Source organism: Apodemus sylvaticus, chromosome 12, assembly GCF_947179515.1.
Source record: "Apodemus sylvaticus chromosome 12, mApoSyl1.1, whole genome shotgun sequence".
Taxonomy (NCBI): Eukaryota; Metazoa; Chordata; class Mammalia; order Rodentia; family Muridae; genus Apodemus; species Apodemus sylvaticus.
This window is the reverse complement of record NC_067483.1, coordinates 90,035,361-90,052,895: the sequence shown is the minus strand read 5'-3', so window position 1 is coordinate 90,052,895 and position 17,535 is coordinate 90,035,361. Positions and strand designations below refer to the sequence as shown.

Genomic DNA, 17,535 nt, shown 5'->3' with positions numbered 1-17,535 from the left:
CCAGTGTCCTATGGGGTCAAGCCACTAGTTAGAGGAAACTGAGATGACAGGGTAGGAAGTTGATTGAGATTTTGACCAACCTGGGAGCATTTGAAGGATCTAGGAAAATGCAGCAGTTGCTGAGTGCTAAGGAAGACCTCACAGCTATCTCAAAAATCTGCCCACATCCTAAGGGCCAAGCCGCACAGAACAAGTTCCTGACTTAAGACCCACATCCATTCCACCAGGCAGTTTGGGAGGGGCCACAAGGGTTAAACTCCTGTGAGAAATTGATTGCTATATGTCCATAACCGAATGGGAAATAGAAATGTAAACCTTCCTAAACTTTCTCAGTAATTGGTCTAATGTTTAAAGTTTCTGGAAGTACCAGCTATGCCATTTTATTTTCCTTTGGCATTTTGTTCTAGAAGATTCCAGTGAGATCATGGGTGGTGAAATGTGGCTTACTGAACTCTCACCCTTACTTTGACACTTGGGCATGAGATCCTGAAGGGGAGGTACCATCACCAAGTCCCACAAGGCACAGAGGCAATAGAAGGGTTGTGGTAGAGACACAGGCTCAGTAGGGTTGGTAACGACATCCCCAAATCCCAAAAGGCTGAGAAGCAACAGAACAGGGCTGCAGTAAAGACCCAGGATTCAGTAGTTGGGAGATCTTAGCCCAGGCGTCCCTGGGGACCTCAGTTTCCCCAAACTTCAGAAGGAAGGAAGAAGGACCCACTGATAAGCGGTGTTCAGCCCTCTGAAGCTATCCTTGCTGTGGGGTGGGGTAGTGGTAGTGTTTGACCAGCGTGCGTAAATGAGGTCCTAGGTTCAATCCCTGCGGCAGCAGCTCACTCCTCAATAACCTCAAGTCTGTCCACAGCCAGCTGCTTCCCATTCCTTGGTCCTGTGGGTGAGCAGAGGTATCGCCCGAGAAACAGAGCATGACTCAGAAGGCATTTGGTTTTGTTTGGTTTGGTTGTACTGTAGCATCCCAAATCCCAAGTAGATAGTTTTATGCATACTATACAGAAAAACTGAAGCACAGAGGCAGGAGGGCCCATGTAAGGCTGCACCCTAGCCACTGTGAGAGCCCTGGTCTGATGTGAAGTCCTGCACTCATTTTATAACCCGACAAGGTCTGAATCCTCAGTGCTGAGCTGGGTGAGGATGTTTCATTTTCTCCCTTTGCACCTCCTACCCAAATGCGTTCACTGACCCAGTGAGCCTGGGCACACGGCCTCCGTGGGTTTGCACACCTCCGTGGGCTTGCACATGTTCCTGCGTCTGTCCACACCCTCCCACACCTCTCCATGCTGCCCTCAAGTGCTTTACTCAGTCCCTCACCTGCATTCCTGGAAGGCTTGGCTTCCGGCCTTCCCTCAAATGGTTCTCTCTACCTCGTGTGTGTGTGTGTGTGTGTGTGTGTGTGTGTGTGACACACAGAGGCACAGAGGTGCTGCCACCATGAGCCACCTGCATTGCAGAACGTGGTTGGGCAAGGCATGGACTCAGCAAAATGGAAAAACAAAAACAAAAACCCTGCCCTTCTTCAACAAAGGCTGGAAAGGAAAGGCTGAGGCTCCCTCAGTGAGGCCGGCCCAGAGGCTGCCACTCTGCACTCTGCAGCTGCTGATGGGGATGGATCCTGTGCCCAGCAGGCATCTGAGGGCCAGGCGAGGGCATAAGGTTTCCGGTGCTGACACAGCTGTTCAAATGGCCTGTGCTCTCCTTGCAGTGAGCCACCTTTATTTGGCTTCCAGAACACCTACCAGGAGGCCTTGGGCCACAGGGTGCCTTCTGTAAGTCTCCTCTTGTTTCTCTCATCAGAGATGCAGCAGGGAGGCAGCCCCGTGGGAACTGTGCCCCTGAAAGTGGAGTTTCTGGTCTTCCCCACTCCACACTGAGTATCCCTTGTCTTTTGTGACCCTTTGCTTTCCCTCTGTAATAGGCTTTGCTTTCTTTCTTTTTTTTTCATTTTAATAAATAAAACTTTGTGCTTTTAGAATAATTGTAGATTTACAGAAAAACCAAGGCAGTGTTGCATAGAATCAGAACAAGTTTCCAGTCTTATGACCATCGTGCATGAGTAAGGTACATTTGCTACCATAGACGAACCAGGATCAGTGCGCTCGCCTAAGGTCCACTCTTCATGGAGACTCCTCAGGTTAACCCTCTGCCTCTCAGAGTCTCTCTAGAATGTCACACTGCATCGCCATCATGGCCCCCAGGGCACCTCTTGACTGTGACAGCTTCTCAGTCCTGTCTTGCTCTTGTTAAATGAGCCAGTTTCAAAGAACACCAGCCAAGAATGGTGTATGATGCTCTTCTCTTAGGATTTGCAGGCATCACCTTTAATGTAGTATATAAAGATGTCGTGCACAGTGGTGCATGCCTGTAATCCCAGCATCAGGAGGCTGAGACAGGAGGATTGCTACCAGGCAAACCTGATCTAGGTCGCAAGACCTTATCTCAGAAACACCAAGTTTAATGATGATAATAATAGTAGACAGAAAGAGGAGGAGGGGGAGGAAGAAGAAGAAGAAGATGAGGAGGAGGAGGAGGAGGAGGAGGAGGAGGAGAAGAAGAAGAAGAAGAAGAAGAAGAAGAAGAAGAAGAAGAAGAAGAAGAAGAAGAAGAAGAAGAAGAAGAAGAAGAAGAAGAGAAAACAGCAGCAGTTACCTGGAGAGAGAGAGAGAGAGAGAGAGAGAGAGAGAGAGAGAGAATGAGAATGACAGAAACTGGTGTTTAATGAAGAAAGTGAACCCATCCTTCTCTCCTCTCGGTCCTTCTACCAGCCCCACCCCCAGCCCTATCTCTCATCCTGCCCTGCCCCATGGAGGCCCCTCCCGGAGCACTTTAGCATCTGTGAGTCATGGCTTCCGCAGCTTCCTTTCTGCTGCAAACACTTGCACAGCTGCCGTCAGCCTCCTGGCTGCTTTTCCTGCTGCAGCTAAGGCAGCAGAAACCGGACTCTGGTGAAGGGCTAAGCTGCTGGTTTGCTCAAGGCCTTGTCTTGTCCTGGCTGGCCCCAGCCTTGACCATCAGACAGCAGGCTACAGCCCTGCCTGGCCTCCAGCTCTGTGCTTGACTGTGGTAGCAGAAGTGGTGGGTAGCCACCAGAGCTTCCAGCTCCCCGTGGACTCTCCTCTGAAGCGGTGGCATGCCCAGCAGGCAGCAGCGTGACAGGGTGACAGGGCTGCAGGTCTGTGGATCAGGATGTGATCTTTGGCTTGTCTGGGTACTCCCTCGACCTTGCCACCAGCTGTCTGTGACTAGGAGCCACGCCACACCCCTGTATCGACCCAGTCACCATGTCTGAGAAGAAAAGGTTGGGTCAGATTTTCCTAAGGCCCACAACTTGCAACATTCTGTGACTTTAAAATCTGTCAGCTCAACTATGCCTAAGAGCAGAGTCCTAAGTCAGTGGAGCCTTGCTCAGCCTCAGTATTAGCTCTGTGGAAGCTCCTTTCCAGGGCTCTAGCAGTAAGGACTTCATGTCCTGTGAGGTCCTGGCCACAACACTGTGTGGATGATGAGTCCCAGGATGAGGTAACCTAGAAGGCAGGTGTCTAATGAAGCAGGCTAGACCAGCTCTGTCCCCACAGATCACTTAGCAATGATGTAAATGTCCAGGTACGCTGCTACCCAGTATGCTAACCGCCAGCCATGTCGCTGAGTGACACTCAAAGTGTGAGATATGCAACCAAGGAACTGACCTTGGTGTTTTGTTTTCTAAAGTGAAGTCTCACTCCATAGCTCACTCTCTGAATTCAAGGAGCTCTTCTTGCCTCAGTTTCCCACTTACAGGGATTATAGCTGTGCACTGCCATGACGGGTGGAGGAACTGAACTTGTAGGTTTCATTTAAATGCCACTAAATGTGACTATGGCGGTGGATAGTGCAGCAGAGGGTGGGGCTCTAGTGCCCGGTGATCAGAGGCTAGCTCCTTAGCTCCGTCACTTTGAACAGCGAGAGTGCTCTTCCTTATGCTGGGTATAACAATCCTAAGATGAAATGGAATGACTTACAGCGTACAAAAGGCTGAGGCGTGGAAAAAGTTTAATAAGATCTTTGCAGACAGAGTGTCAGAGAGGAGCATGCTCAGAAGAGGTTCCATCACCCCGCCCATCTTCCATGCCTGGGTAGGACCAGCCTCAGCACCTAGTGTGGTGGCCCCGTCCATCTTCCATGCCTGGGTAGGACCAGCCTCAGCACCTAGTGTGGTGACCATGGTGTTGTCAGAGAGAGATGTGACAGAGAGGTGTAGTACTGGGGAAAGTTCCAGATTCCTCTGCTCCTGTGCATTGGAGTTGTGATGGTCACTACTTCCAGATGTTTCCTCCGCAGAGCCAGAGGCCATCAGTGCCTCACAGCCTGGGCTCCTACACCGCACAGCCTGGGCTACTACACCACACAACCTGGGCTCCTGCATTGCACACCCTGGGCCTTGCCTCCAGCACCCAGGAATATTAGCCTTCAGATTTCAATTTCCCATCTGTGAAATGGAAACCGTGAGGACATTTGAAATCCCTTTTCCTTGTCCCACACAATAGGGCATCTTGAGACTTCTGACTCTAAGGTGCTCTTGAGACCCAGGGTCTCTGGGGGTTCTTCTCTCCCTCTGGAGATCAGAGAGAACCCCTCCCCCACTGTTCCTTGTCAAGTCAACCTTCAGCCTGGTGTTACTCCTGCTTCTAGTCGCCTCCTCTCGGTCCCTTGGCATCCCTCTGGGTCCTGCAGGAGGGGAGGAAGGATGGCTTCTAGAGAACAGAAGCCTCGGTGGACAACAAGACCCCCCCTCTTCTGTGGGTGTGGAAGGCAGTAAGCTGGGGAGGGGGTGTGAGGCCCTGCAGCCTCCCCTCACCCCACTGCCTCTTTCAGGGAGTCCCCACAGCAGGAGAAAGACAGGGGATGAATTGGGGTCTTTCTCTTGCACAAGAGACTAAAGACCTTTATGTTGTGGAGGAGGGGTTGCACTACGGTCGGTCCGGCTCCGGCCCTCCCCAAGCCAGATGGAAATGATAAGATTGCACGTAGGTTGGGAACTCCCATTAGGGGGAGCCTCTTCTGGCTGACAGGCTGTGGAATGAGTAGCAGGAGGCCAGGCCCGAGTGACTTTATCATCACCCCCTCACAGGCCTGGCTCTGGGCTGGATGTTTCCTCTGGGCTTCCCTCCCTCTCTGGGCTGCCTAGGACAGGAGATTGGCTTGTCCCCTCCCCCACAAGGCGCCAGGTGGGCTGCAGACTGAAGGTAGCGGTGAAGGCAGGATTGCAGCTAGGAGCCGCTTCCATGTTCCTTATTAGCCGCCCAGCCGTGGACCCGTGAGGGAAGGAAGGGCGCTGCACAGGCCTGAGCCTCAGAACCAGCAGGGCTGGAAGCAGGCTTTCTCCTGCGTGCCATTCTTGACATTTGGGACAGAGAATTCTTGGATGGTGAAGGAGTTGGGAGTCCCTTCAGAGTCTGTACAGGACACACCCAGCCACCAAATTCTCAGCACAAAGGAGGCTTATTACCGTGGAGGGACTTCGGTGGGAGGGGGTCTGGGGGAGGGGGCAGAGCTGCCTCTGGATTGGGAAAAAGCAGACAGCCAGAAGCATCAGGTGGCTTTTGCAGGGGTGGATTTTCAAGGAGAAAAAGGGGTAGCCTGTGCTAGGATGGACTGGTAAATCCTGATTGGACAGATTGGCCTGTGTCACCAAATAGTGATTGTTGGACTTTGGTGTTTAGTCTCTGGAATGAGTCAGTGGCTAAATAAGGGAACAGACCTTGGGGGTTAGCTTTAGGGATGTAATCTAACTGTCTAGGCAGGGAGAAGGAAAGAGGGGGGCAAGACCTGCCTTCATTGCTTAGGCCTGCTAGAGAGCCCTTCAGTGGGGGCAGGAGAGGGTGGGTGGAGGGGGGGTGTTCTTATGAAGTCAGCAGCATTATGGGCCTCTATAGGGGAGTTGCCAGGAACACTCCCTCAGATGGGTTGAGATGTTCCCAGTGTGGGGAGGATGGAAACGCCCCAGTCGGAACCACTAGCAAAGGGGAAAGGGAAAAGCTGTGGATAACTAAAGTATCACAGGGTCTCGGGCACAAGGCCGCAGAGGGTCACACTATGCTGGGGTGGCCAGCGAGGAGGAGGGTTCCCCGATGGGTGGCAGAGATCGATGGTACATGGCGGAACACAGCCCCACCCCCACCCCCATGTCCCCGCCCCCGTACTGCGGCTGTTAACTGAGGCAAGATTAAGGTTACAGCAACATTGCAGGCATGGCCAGCTTGCAGGGGCGTGGCGTTCAGCGTCGTTTGGATATTTGAGCACGTGGGAGAGGGGTTACCAGGCTTCCCACCAGCACCAGGAGGAGCTCCGGGGAGGAGGAGGGGGGCAGGACTTCTCTGAGTCAGGCCTGTCTATCTGTTCCCTCAGTTTCCCAGCTCCGGGTCCCCTTCCAAAGCACTCATTGGAAGTGTGTGGGAAAGCATCTCCAGACCAGGGTTCCCTGTGACCCGCAGAGTGCCCGGATGTCCTGGACATCCCGATAATAGCATCTTTATCTGTTTTCTGAAACCCTTAGACTGTCAGCTGGTGCAGCTAAAATATATGTGACTTTGCCGCGCCTGGAGAAGCTGACGGGCTGGGACAGGCTGGGACAGGCTGGGACCAGCTAGTATCCGAAAGCAAAACATTAAGAAAAAACCTCGGTCTCCATCCCCCCCCTCACGCCCTGCCCCCATCCGGACGGGCCGGGGCAAGTCAGATTTCAAACCTACTGACCTTTCTCCCCTGAGCTGAGCCTGTTCTCCATGCCTTTGGCCCTTCCCACTCTCCCATTCTCCTAACTCAGTCCCAGCTGCCCCTCTGCTAAGCCCACCCCATCACCCACTCTTTTTTTTTTAAAAGATTTATTTATTTATTATATGTAAGTACACTGTAGCTGTCTTCAGACACACCAGAAGAGGGTGTCAGATCTCTTTACAGATGGTTGTGAGCTACCATGTGGTTGCTGGGATTTGAACTCAGGACCTCCAGAAGAGCAGTCGGTGCTCTTAACCATTGAGCCATCTCTCCAGCCCCCCATCACCTGACTTTCCCTGTCCAGGCCAGTGTTCCCCACAACCATTGAGAATCAAGTCACCATGGCTGTCCTTACCAAGGTTTAACTAGCTGCCCAAGTGCCTTGGCATAGCCTAAGGCTACACTGGAGGGTGATAGTGCCCGCCTGTCTGAATGCCCAGGGGAGGGGGCAAAAGAACCTCAGAAAGTTAAACACAAATGAGAAAAGTAACCATCAAAACTTGCGAGGCACAGGAGGCCTTTCAGGAGTGACGGATCCGGCTGAGCTGTGCCCTGTTTCCTTTCCAAAGCTTAAACACCACCTCGGCCCAGGTGTGAAGTTTCTGAACGATGGATGATATCTTCCTCCTTTGTATTTGTAACTCACTCATAGCCACGGCAGGGCTTAGCCGCAGCAGTGCATGGTTTATCCACAGGCCCTCTGGTGTGGTAAAGCTGTCAGAGCCCAGTATGTCCTAGGTGCTTCTCCTTCTTCCTGTTTGTTGATGGCTGGAGGAAATGAAAGAGAAAACACCCAACAAATATTCCATCTTCCCCTTAGCAACCTACAAGCAGCTGCAAATATGAGTAACCCGGCCACAGACATTCCCCTGCAGTGGTACAGGTGACCCTGGCCTGGACATGGGGCTGCCACACGGGGTGCAGAGACCAGGAGCACAGCTCTGGAAATTTACCGACCTAGTCCTGAATAAATTTATCTTTTCAGAAGAGAGCCCTGAAGATGAAAGGAACCATTCATAAGGCCCGTTCTACCAAAGGCAGGGTCTGGGGTGCCAACAGGGACCTGTCTGCAGACTTGGGTGTGGTAGGAAGGCTGTGGGGTCTAGGGATGCTTACAGGGGCCAGGGCAACTGGAAATAATTAGCCTTTTCATCCAGGAACGCTAAGTGAGTCTCCAAGGCTGAGTCCAAGGTGCGGAAAAGCCCAGACTCTGGCTTTAACTGGCTTTGGCCAAGCAAATTAAAATGTGGGAAAGTCTAACTTTGTAGAGCCCCCCAGGGGCTGTGGATAAAAGGTCTCCTCAGTTACTCCAGGCAAGAGAGAATATCACTGAATAGTTGAGGAATAGATAAATCAAGAAGCAGATGCTGGTCTGTCAAGGCAGGAGTCTCTGGGAGAACCCCTCAGGGGAAGAAACCGGTACCATAGCCATAGACTCAGGAAGAGGCCAGCTCCTGGGAGCCTTGCAGCCTTCTGCTCTGCCAAGGAACCAAGCAGAGAAGGGACCCCAGAGGGCCTGTGATTCTCAGGCCCAGGGCACAGCTCTAGATGGAGAAAAGAGACACTATGATTTCCCTGAAAATTTGGTCTCGTGAAGCAGGGTGTGGGGCTTTCTCTGTGGGGGCCAAGAGTGGCTCTTAAGTAATTGTGCAAACATGGCTTTGACCTCAGTGCTGACCTTGACCTACGTATTGACCTTGACCTCCATAGTAACCTTGACCTCTGTGTTGACCTTAACCTCCATAGTGACTTTGACCTCTGTGTTGACCTTGACCTCCTTTGTTCAGAGGGCAGCACTTTCTGCAACTTTGGAAGCACTTCCAAAGGCTCAGCCTCAATCATGAGACAGAGCTAGGGGCACAGCAGTCCCCTCCCCCTCTCACTCCCACCTCAGTGACAATCCCTCCCCCTCCTCCCCAAGCCCTATGCCAGCTTCACACCTCCCAGAACAAAACTGCCAAAGGTGACTAAAGCTTTCACAGGGCGAAAAGAAAGGCAAAGTTCACCGGAAGTTAAGTGGCAGCAGCATCAGGACCAGACCTAGGTTTCTAACCACAATTGTGTGTATCTGTCTGGCCTCTGGGGGGCCTCCTGGGTCTCGCTTAGCTTCTCACCACCCAGGCTGGGCCAGTGCCCCTGCCCAAAGTGACTGCTGCCCTCCAGCCTTGGTGTCCAAGGCTCCAGGGCCACGGGCTCAATGGGCAACTGTCATGTCCGTTTTGTTTGCCTCCTGTTTAGCAGATGCAGAGGGGTGCCTGGGACAATGTAAGAAGGGTGGGTCACACCCAGGGAAGGAAAGGCCGCAGGAAGGGAGAGCCTGGGCTGAGGAACAGAGTGAACTGAAGCTACAGGGGGCTGAGAGGGTAAAGAACACAGGGTTCTTTATCCTAGAGGAGTCTGGGAGTGTGGTGTTGAGGTTTACGGTGCCTTCTGGCACTGGAAGACAAACGGGTGTGTGGAACGTGCCGGAGGAATGAAGAACTGGGTAGGCCAGGTCTCTGGAAAGAGGCATGAACTCTGCCTGCAGCAAGACACACCTTGGATGGGAACCCTGGAGGACCGCACAGAGGAAGGCAGGATTTCTCCGTGTGTCCCCAAGCAAAAGATGAAGGGGCCAGGCTGACTGCGAGACCCTCGGCCACTTCCCCCTGGCCACAGTAATGTCCTTTCAGTGCTGGCTCTAGACTCCAGAATCCTTCCTCCCCCCACCTTCCTCAACTGTCAGTCATTTTACCTCAGAGTTTTATCATCCAAAGCTTCCCTCTCTGTAGGTATGTGGAGCCCAAGTCTGGTCTCTCTATTTGGATTGAGATATTCTGTCTCTTTATTTTATCATAGAAACGAAGTCCAGTGGGAGGAGGTGACAGAGAGGGCACAGGAGGCCCCTGTGCAGTTCCTGGATGATGTTTGCTGATGTGAGACAGCCTGGGTGACAGATAGGCATTCTGTGGACAGTGGTCACAGACGGCGCAGTAACCTTTGGGCTAACCATGGGCATGTCAGCAGCTGCCAGCTCCCACCCTGGGGAGGCACAGTCTTGGGGACTCTCATGAGTGATAAGTGCGACTGTGACCCGTCTCTGACCCTTGTTCCTGCCCTTGTCCCCGGTGCTGGACAGACGCCAGTATGAGGTTCCCCAGGGAAGAAAGGCAAACTAGAGATGCTATGTCACAGTTGAACAGCAGCCAAGGCAGAATTTATATATACATGTGCCTCTCCTCATTCCCAGGGTACACGGCCAGCAGTGTAAATATAGACAGTACAAAACATGATAGCCTTTAATGAAAACCAAGCAGCTATAAAGAAGAAGCAGCCCAGAGTGACAATCATAGACACCTGTAATCTCTGCACTTGGGAGACTGAGGCAGAAGGACAGCTGTAAATCTGAGACCAGTCTGGACTATTAGTGAGTTCTAGGCCAGCCTGAGCTACAGACTTACAGACTGAGACCCTGTCTTAATAGAGAAAGAGAGATGTCCAGGAGGAAGAGGAAGCCCCAACCCAGAGAGAAAAACACAGGTACTGTCAAGGGCACTCCACTGTAGCAGACAGCCCTGGGCTGAGGGCGCAGAGGGTCTGTGGCTCCCTGGCCAGCCTGCCTAGCCTAAGTAGTCCAGTGAGAAAGACTGTGGACAGCACCTGAGGCTGAACTACACACACATACACACACACACATACACACAGGCACACTCTCCTGCTCTTGTGTATATGCACACACATGAATGCTCATGTTCTCTTGTATGCACACAGTGTACACACATACACACAAGCACAATCTCCTAGCCTTCTGTATGTCACATAACACATACACACATGCACACACGTGCACACACACAAACATACACAGAAGGCAGAGCCTTCTGCTCTCATGTATATGCACACACATGAACACCCACACATACCCAGGTGTGGATAGCTTCCTGTTCATATGTATGCACACGCAAGAACACACGAACATCAGTTTTCCCTTTTTCTATTCACTGTATCTTTATTTTTCTAGTAAGCTTGGCCTTTTTCTCTTTATATACTGAAAAAACAAATGTGACCTGTGGTCTAGGTCTGAATGACATTCATTTTTCATGTATTTTATATTCTCTTTACTTTGATTTTACTTATTGTGACTTTTACCGTGCAATTTCTTTAATGTAGCTAGATTTATTACTTTAGATTTAAACATTTTAACTTATGTTTTTTTAAAACTTCATGACTTCTAAATTACAATTAGATAGCTGATTTCCATTCTGAGATTGTAATAGACTTCTGCTTTTTCTAGAACTTTTATAGGCTCATATACCATGTCAAATATTACCCTACTATAAGATATCCAAATACATACCTAAGAGGACAGATTGTACAAATGGATAGCTTATTGTAGTTATGGGTGTACACATAGTATGTGTAAATACAAATTTAAGCTGGATAATACGATTGCTTATCTATGAATATCAAACCATTTCTCGTTCTTTTGTGTGTGACCTCCACAAGTGTGGCTTGCTGGAGTCGGTTCTCTCCTTCTGCCACGTGAGGTCTGGGGCTCAAACCCAGGTCTTAGGGGCAGGAGCCTCTGCCTGCAGAGCCATCCCACGGCCCATGGTTTTGCTCATGGTTTTAGACATTTTGATTCATGGTCACTTTGTCACTTAGCTCTGTTGTTTAGGGTGATTTGGGGGGAAGGCATCGTGAAGTGGAGCTTTTGCTAGGCGTGCATCCAAGGGCAGGGAGGGGGGGACGACTCTTCATAACTAAGTTCCAACATGCTAGACTCACAGGCTGCACCGTGACTCTTGGCCTCTTAGATATTACTCTCCAGCTGGGCCTCGTGTTTAATTTCCCTTATAAACTTAGGTGTTGACTAGATTCCAGTTTTTAAAACTCTTTTGCTGTTTTTATTGGGATCACATTGTTTATAGGCCAATTTTAAGAGGAAAAGGCATTTTTATGACAATCTTTGTAGCTGAGAATATGGCTACTTAAAAAAAAAAACAAAAACAAAAACAAAAAAACAAACCAGGGTAGACAATTGTCTCAGTCCCCACAGGCTCCTGTGCAACTTTATGGATATACGTCAACAGCCACCCAGGGGCTCTTCTCTGGGTCTCCTACTGCAGGTTGGGGGCAATTGACAGAATTCTAGGACTTGTACAGTGCCACCAAGAGAGAGCCACCATCAGAGGAACCAGGGACAACATACCCCTGGCCTTCAGTCTCCAAGTCCCCCACTGGCTAAACCACACCAGCAGCCATAGCCCCTGGGTCACCGGTCAGGGAGCTTCTAAGCAGTGACCAGGTTGGAGGCTACGAACTAAATACAAAGGCAAGCAGAGAGGACTGACCAGGCTCCTAACCTCAGCTCACCACAGCCAGAGCTCAGGCTCCGCAGACAAGTGTTTCTGGTTGAGGTAAATAATTTGGGAACCCAAAAATAGTCTGCAGAAGATGAAGCACAAAAAAGCTTAGTACCTGTGTGACAACAGTGATGACTGCCATGAGAGGAGGACGGGAGTTTGAGTAATTCAAGCTATGACACAGACAGTCCTTTCCCCCCAGAGTGGGCCAAGGTCTGAGTGACCATCTCACCCTCCCTCCCTCCCTTCTTCCCTCCTTCCCTTCCTCTCTCCCTCTCTCCTCTCCCTCACCCCCACCAGAGCTGTCCTGTCCGGAGAGCAGAGCCAAAAGCATGCGGGCCGGAAACACAGAGTTCAAATCTTGAATCTCTTACAGGCACAGGTTAAAACCTGTACATTTTGTCCCAAGCTACACCCACAAGGCCACATTCCAGAGCCTCCGCCCCTGGACCCTAAAGGCATCCTTTAGAGCTGTCTTGCTGGAGCTAAAACAGCTTAGTTGAATCCCTTTGTAATAGTTGAGAGAGTCCACATATCAGACCCTCCCAAACTAGCCAGCTGACTTATTAGCAGCCCAGGCTGTAACTGCCCCAAGCAGGTTCTGCTGAGAGGGAACCCCAGAGGCATCTCCCAACTAGGGTTCCTGCCCAGGAACAGGTCATCAACCTTATCCTGAAGGGAAGTACTCCCATAAAATGCTACAGAGGAGGTGGGGGTGGGAGTAAATCAAGGATGGGTGGGGCTGAGGGAGGAGGCCGCAGCTTATAGAGTCGTACGGCAGGTGTCATGGGAGAAGCCGTCCCATGCATATGGCTTACTGGAGGAGAGAGCACTCACTCTGCAGAGACGTCTCAGGTCACCTCTCGAAGACCCAAGTCTCCCAACACTGCTGCTCTGCGTCGGGTGAATCCAGAAGAGGCACCAACCTATCTGTAAAGCAGGGTGTGTTTAAATTAACAGACAACTGTGGTGGGTGTTCAGTAGCAGGGACTGCGCCCACGGAAACTGCTTTCTACCATGAAGTAGGCACTGTTTAGTAACCATGAGGGGACCCAGGAAAGAATGTGGTACTGTGAAGATGCATGCAGATGCTTACGCAGGCCTGGCGCATGGCAAGCCTTTGAGAGTGTCAGCTGCACCGTCACTGCGTAGAGATTGGTGCCGATACATTCTGTATGAATCGATATTTAAAAAAAAAATTGGGTAATAGCACTTCCCTACTTATCTCTAAATATTCTGCTGATTGGGGTGAGGGAAAACGTGAAGAAATCACACATGAAATGTGATTTCAAGTGGTTTCACCTTATTAAAAAACAAAATATTCTCCTGCCTCTAAGGCCTCCTGGCTGGTTCGAGAGTTCGAAGAGTTGAAGGTGTGACTGTAGATGTGAATGAATATGTGTACGGCTCGAGTGGAGTGTGTTGGGGCACACCTGGGGTCCCAGCACATGGGAGTCCTGGGTAGGAATTTTTTTTGAGTTTTTGGCTAGCCTATGCTACACAGTGGGACCTTGTTTCAACACACCAAGTCCAAAGTGCACCTAGTTCATTGCTTCCTGCCTTGGCTTTGATTGTTGTGTTGGCTTGGCTGTGCATTGCTAATGCTGTCTTGGTGAACTACCTTGCGTTGAAGAGATTATAGGCTTTAATGTTTCATAAATGTGGCAGTTTGCATACTAACGACCACCGTGGGCTCATATATGTGATTATATTGGGATGCTTAGTTGCTGTTTGAAAGGATTACAAAGACCAGGAGGTGTGGCCTTGTTAGAGGAAGTGACTCTATTGAAACTATTGAAAACGGTTGACTGTTAGTGTAGTCTTCCAAAGTGTTGAATTCAGACTTATAGTTGAGTGTTCCTACTGGGAAATGGTTACTCTTGATCAAAAGAAATTACTATCGTGGCGTTATTCTGAAACAAAACCCAAGATCTGACTGAGTACAATAGCACATGCCTTGAATTACAGCACTAGAGAGGCAGAGGCAGGCAGAAAGCTCTATGAGTTCAAAACCTGCCTGGTCTACACAGTGAGTTCCAAACCAGCCAGAGCGCCATGGTGAAACTGTATCTCAAGAAAACAAAGCAAGAAATGTCCCAGGGTTTGGACTCAGAGACTGTGTGTGAAACCTGCCAAATGTCTACCCCATGACCTCCTGACCTTTGGAGACCTAGAGTGATGGTGGGTGTGGCCTGCACGCTATGAGAAGCCTGAGAAAAATGCAGACTATTCTTTGTCAGCGTTAAAGTATTGTACAAGTGTTAGATGCCTGCTAGTTTTTAAATTCCTGATGGTAGGAAGAACGCAGACTAGAAGTGGAGATGTCTGGGCTGTGCCCCTTCCAGGACGCAGGAGCTAAGCCTAGTTTAGAGTCACTGTCCTCGCCGCCCAGGGGACTCTCTAGCATCGTGACCCTTTCAGAAGAAGCTGGACAGCAAATGGTAAGGAGAGCCGTCCTCTCCAAAGAGGCCTGAGAAGAGGCCTACGCTAATTCTTACCTGTCTAAGGTGGATATGTGCTTCTGGGACATGAGGGCAGACCACCAGAAGCTGCGAAGCATGGCCACTGATTTCCAGGACGTGGCAAGAGCACCGCAGACTGCTAGTGGTCATGTGAGACGGGTGTGGTGACCTAATAGGAACTACAAATACAGAAATACAAACAGTGTCACTTTACAAGACCAGTCCTTCGGGCACGCAGTCATTGTTCCCTGAACAATAGCGTGCTGGTCCACAGTGACATCTGAGACTGTAAAGGCCTGGCCCTGCACACATGCCTGTGCTTCCGTGTGCACACTGACGTAAAAGCACTGATCGCTGGGGCTGAGGTAATCAGAAGGGAGGGAGGACATCGGGATGGTCACCGACCGCCTCACACCGTACCAGGCATCCCCTAAGCAGATGCTCAAGATTTGATGGGACCTTACGCAGACTCCACGGAAGCTCCTGCTCGGGTCTGACTCCACACAGTGGCTCATTTTCACACCCCAGGTTCATGTCTTCCAAATGCCATGGAGCGTCTCAGATCTCCACAGTTTGCAAGAGTCCTGGAAAATGTAATAAGTTCGAAGTAATCTAGAGTCACAACCATTGCCAGGCTCCTAAAGAGGCCTAAAGGAGAGAGGAGATTAAAAAAAAAAAAAGGAGGGGGCAGTGCCCCCATCACCCCAGGAGCAGCCGGCAAACTAGTCCTTCAGTTATGGAGAGTTGGAATGGCTTGGATAGGTGAGTGGCAATCTCAGGAAACTGAAGGTCTTTCTGAACTGCATCCACAGTGGGTCCAAGGGACCACGTGGAGTTAGGGAGGAAAAGCACTCCCAGACAGGTACCCATCCATCCTTACAGATCCTCAGGACCACCTGCTATCGGGAAAGGACCACTACCAAATTTCTCCGGCTCCCTAGCCCCCATGCGTCAGTCTCCAGTTTGGGCTGTATAGTGGCCTCAGTGAACCAAAAGGTTGGAGCCTTTGGACGTCTGACAGCCAATAAAATGTGGGCCTGCGGCTGTTTGACCATGCACAGTGGACTGAGGCTTGCTAAGCTTTGTTAGTCTTTAGCGTGGAGACAGCGGGTGCACTGCATGCCTCCTGGAGCTGCTGTGAGGAGCAGTGACAAGAATTTGAATCTCCCGGAGCAGTGGGCAGCGTGCAGGAGGCCTTGCACGGCTCTTGTCCACCTTCTCCCAGCAGTAAGCCGCAGGGACTTGTAACCCAGTGAGCTGGGTCAGGAAATGGGGAAATGATCAGTTCGTGTGAGGGGAACACTTCAAGCCAGGTCTGGCTCCAGGAACGGCTCGAGTCCCGGACCTAGCTTCCGCATCTCTCAGCCCTTCTTCATCAGCACTGGCAGAGTTTCATGGAGGTAGGATGAGGTCAACCTTCAGTCTGCACACATCCTTACAGACGCAATGCAGAGGCCGCCTGCCCCCCCCCCCAGCTCAACTGGGGGTCATTACTCTTTGTTCCTGAGGTCAGGCAATGCCCCAGTGTTCCAGTCATCTGGAATTAGGGACAGTGCCATCGCTACTGAACCTTGGAGACAGAGTCCCCGGGAAGGCCCTGATGTCACATGGAGAACAAACAACAAATGGTACAGTGGAAAACTACAAACTCTGCAGTGCTTCGCCACCCACCCAATTTCAGAAGCCGCAGATTTGCTGTCTTTAGGTTGCCTGCTGGCTAATTAGGGAGGGTCTGTGTTCACTCACCACCCACTGCCACCATTTGTCACAACACCACAGGAAGAACTGAGTGCAGTCCTGTCAGAGGGATCGCCTAGCTTAGGCTCCGTCAGGATTTGCCCAGCAGCCACCAGAATTCCGAACTCCATAAATGTTTTAAGTATTCTAATTAGCCAAGCTATTCCCTGTGGTTGCCGTGGAAACTTTTACTGTAGTAAACATTTTCATTCTCTTCCTAGTTCCTTGTTGTCGGTTTTGTGTTTTGGTTTGGTTTGGTTTGGTTTGGTGTTCAGCAATATCCCTGTCTGCAAACTGTCTGGAGCTGGTGCCGACCCGGGTTATTTGTAACTGCAGGATTGACCGTGGTGCTTCCCACACGACACTCCTGCAGTGGGCACCAATGGGGACTGCATGCTTTAGACAGACACACATCCTGCTTCACAAAGAATGGGCCGGGGGATCAGAGAGCCTCTTCTGGTTGTCTTTGTCCCCATCTAGTCCTTTCCATGTCCATATCCCAGAAGTGAGCTCTTCCTCTACCCGGGAACCTCAGAGTCAGCCCAGGCTCATGCAGACTGGCTCGTGACTGTTCTGTCTGCGGTGTTGCACACTCCTGTGATCACACTGCCCCTCCGCCCTCCTTCCCCTGGCATCTCCTTGTCTCTGAATCCTCGTAAGAGTTGTAGTGTCCAGCCCCTCCCCATCTATTGCTGCATTTTCTTCTTCTCATCCAAACTCCCGTCGAAAACCTCTTTTCATTGAAGCCTCTGTTGCCCAGTCAAGTTCAGTTCGTCCATAGATGGCTGTAGCTCCTGTGTATCAGGCACACAGCTGGGCTCCAAGGACAGAGCTGAGTCACCACAGAGTTCTGAGTTTCTCAGAGAATGAACCTCTCTTGTATCCAGCCACCCACCCAACATGGCATTTCTCCTTTAGTGGGTCCATCAAAATACCCACCAGACCAGGCGACCCATCTCACCAGACCAGGTGACCCATCCCACCAGACCAGGCGACACATCCCACCAGACCAGGCGACCCATCCCACCAGACCAGGTGCCCTATCCCACCAGACCAGGTGCCCTATCCCACCAGACCAGGTGACCTATCCCACCAGACCAGGCGACCCATCCCACCAGACCAGGTGACCCATCCCACCAGACCAGGCGACCCATCCCACCAGACCAGGTGCCCTATCCCACCAGACCAGGCGACCTATCCCACCAGACCAGGCGACCCATCCC

The 17,535-nt window shown here is 51.1% G+C and overlaps 1 protein-coding gene across 1 annotated transcript in view; it reads left to right on the top strand.

Moving 5' to 3' along the window:
* The window catches only part of Capn2 (calpain 2), a 48,831-nt gene that overhangs the window by 6,236 nt on the left and 25,060 nt on the right, over positions 1–17,535 (top strand). The window lies entirely within an intron of this gene.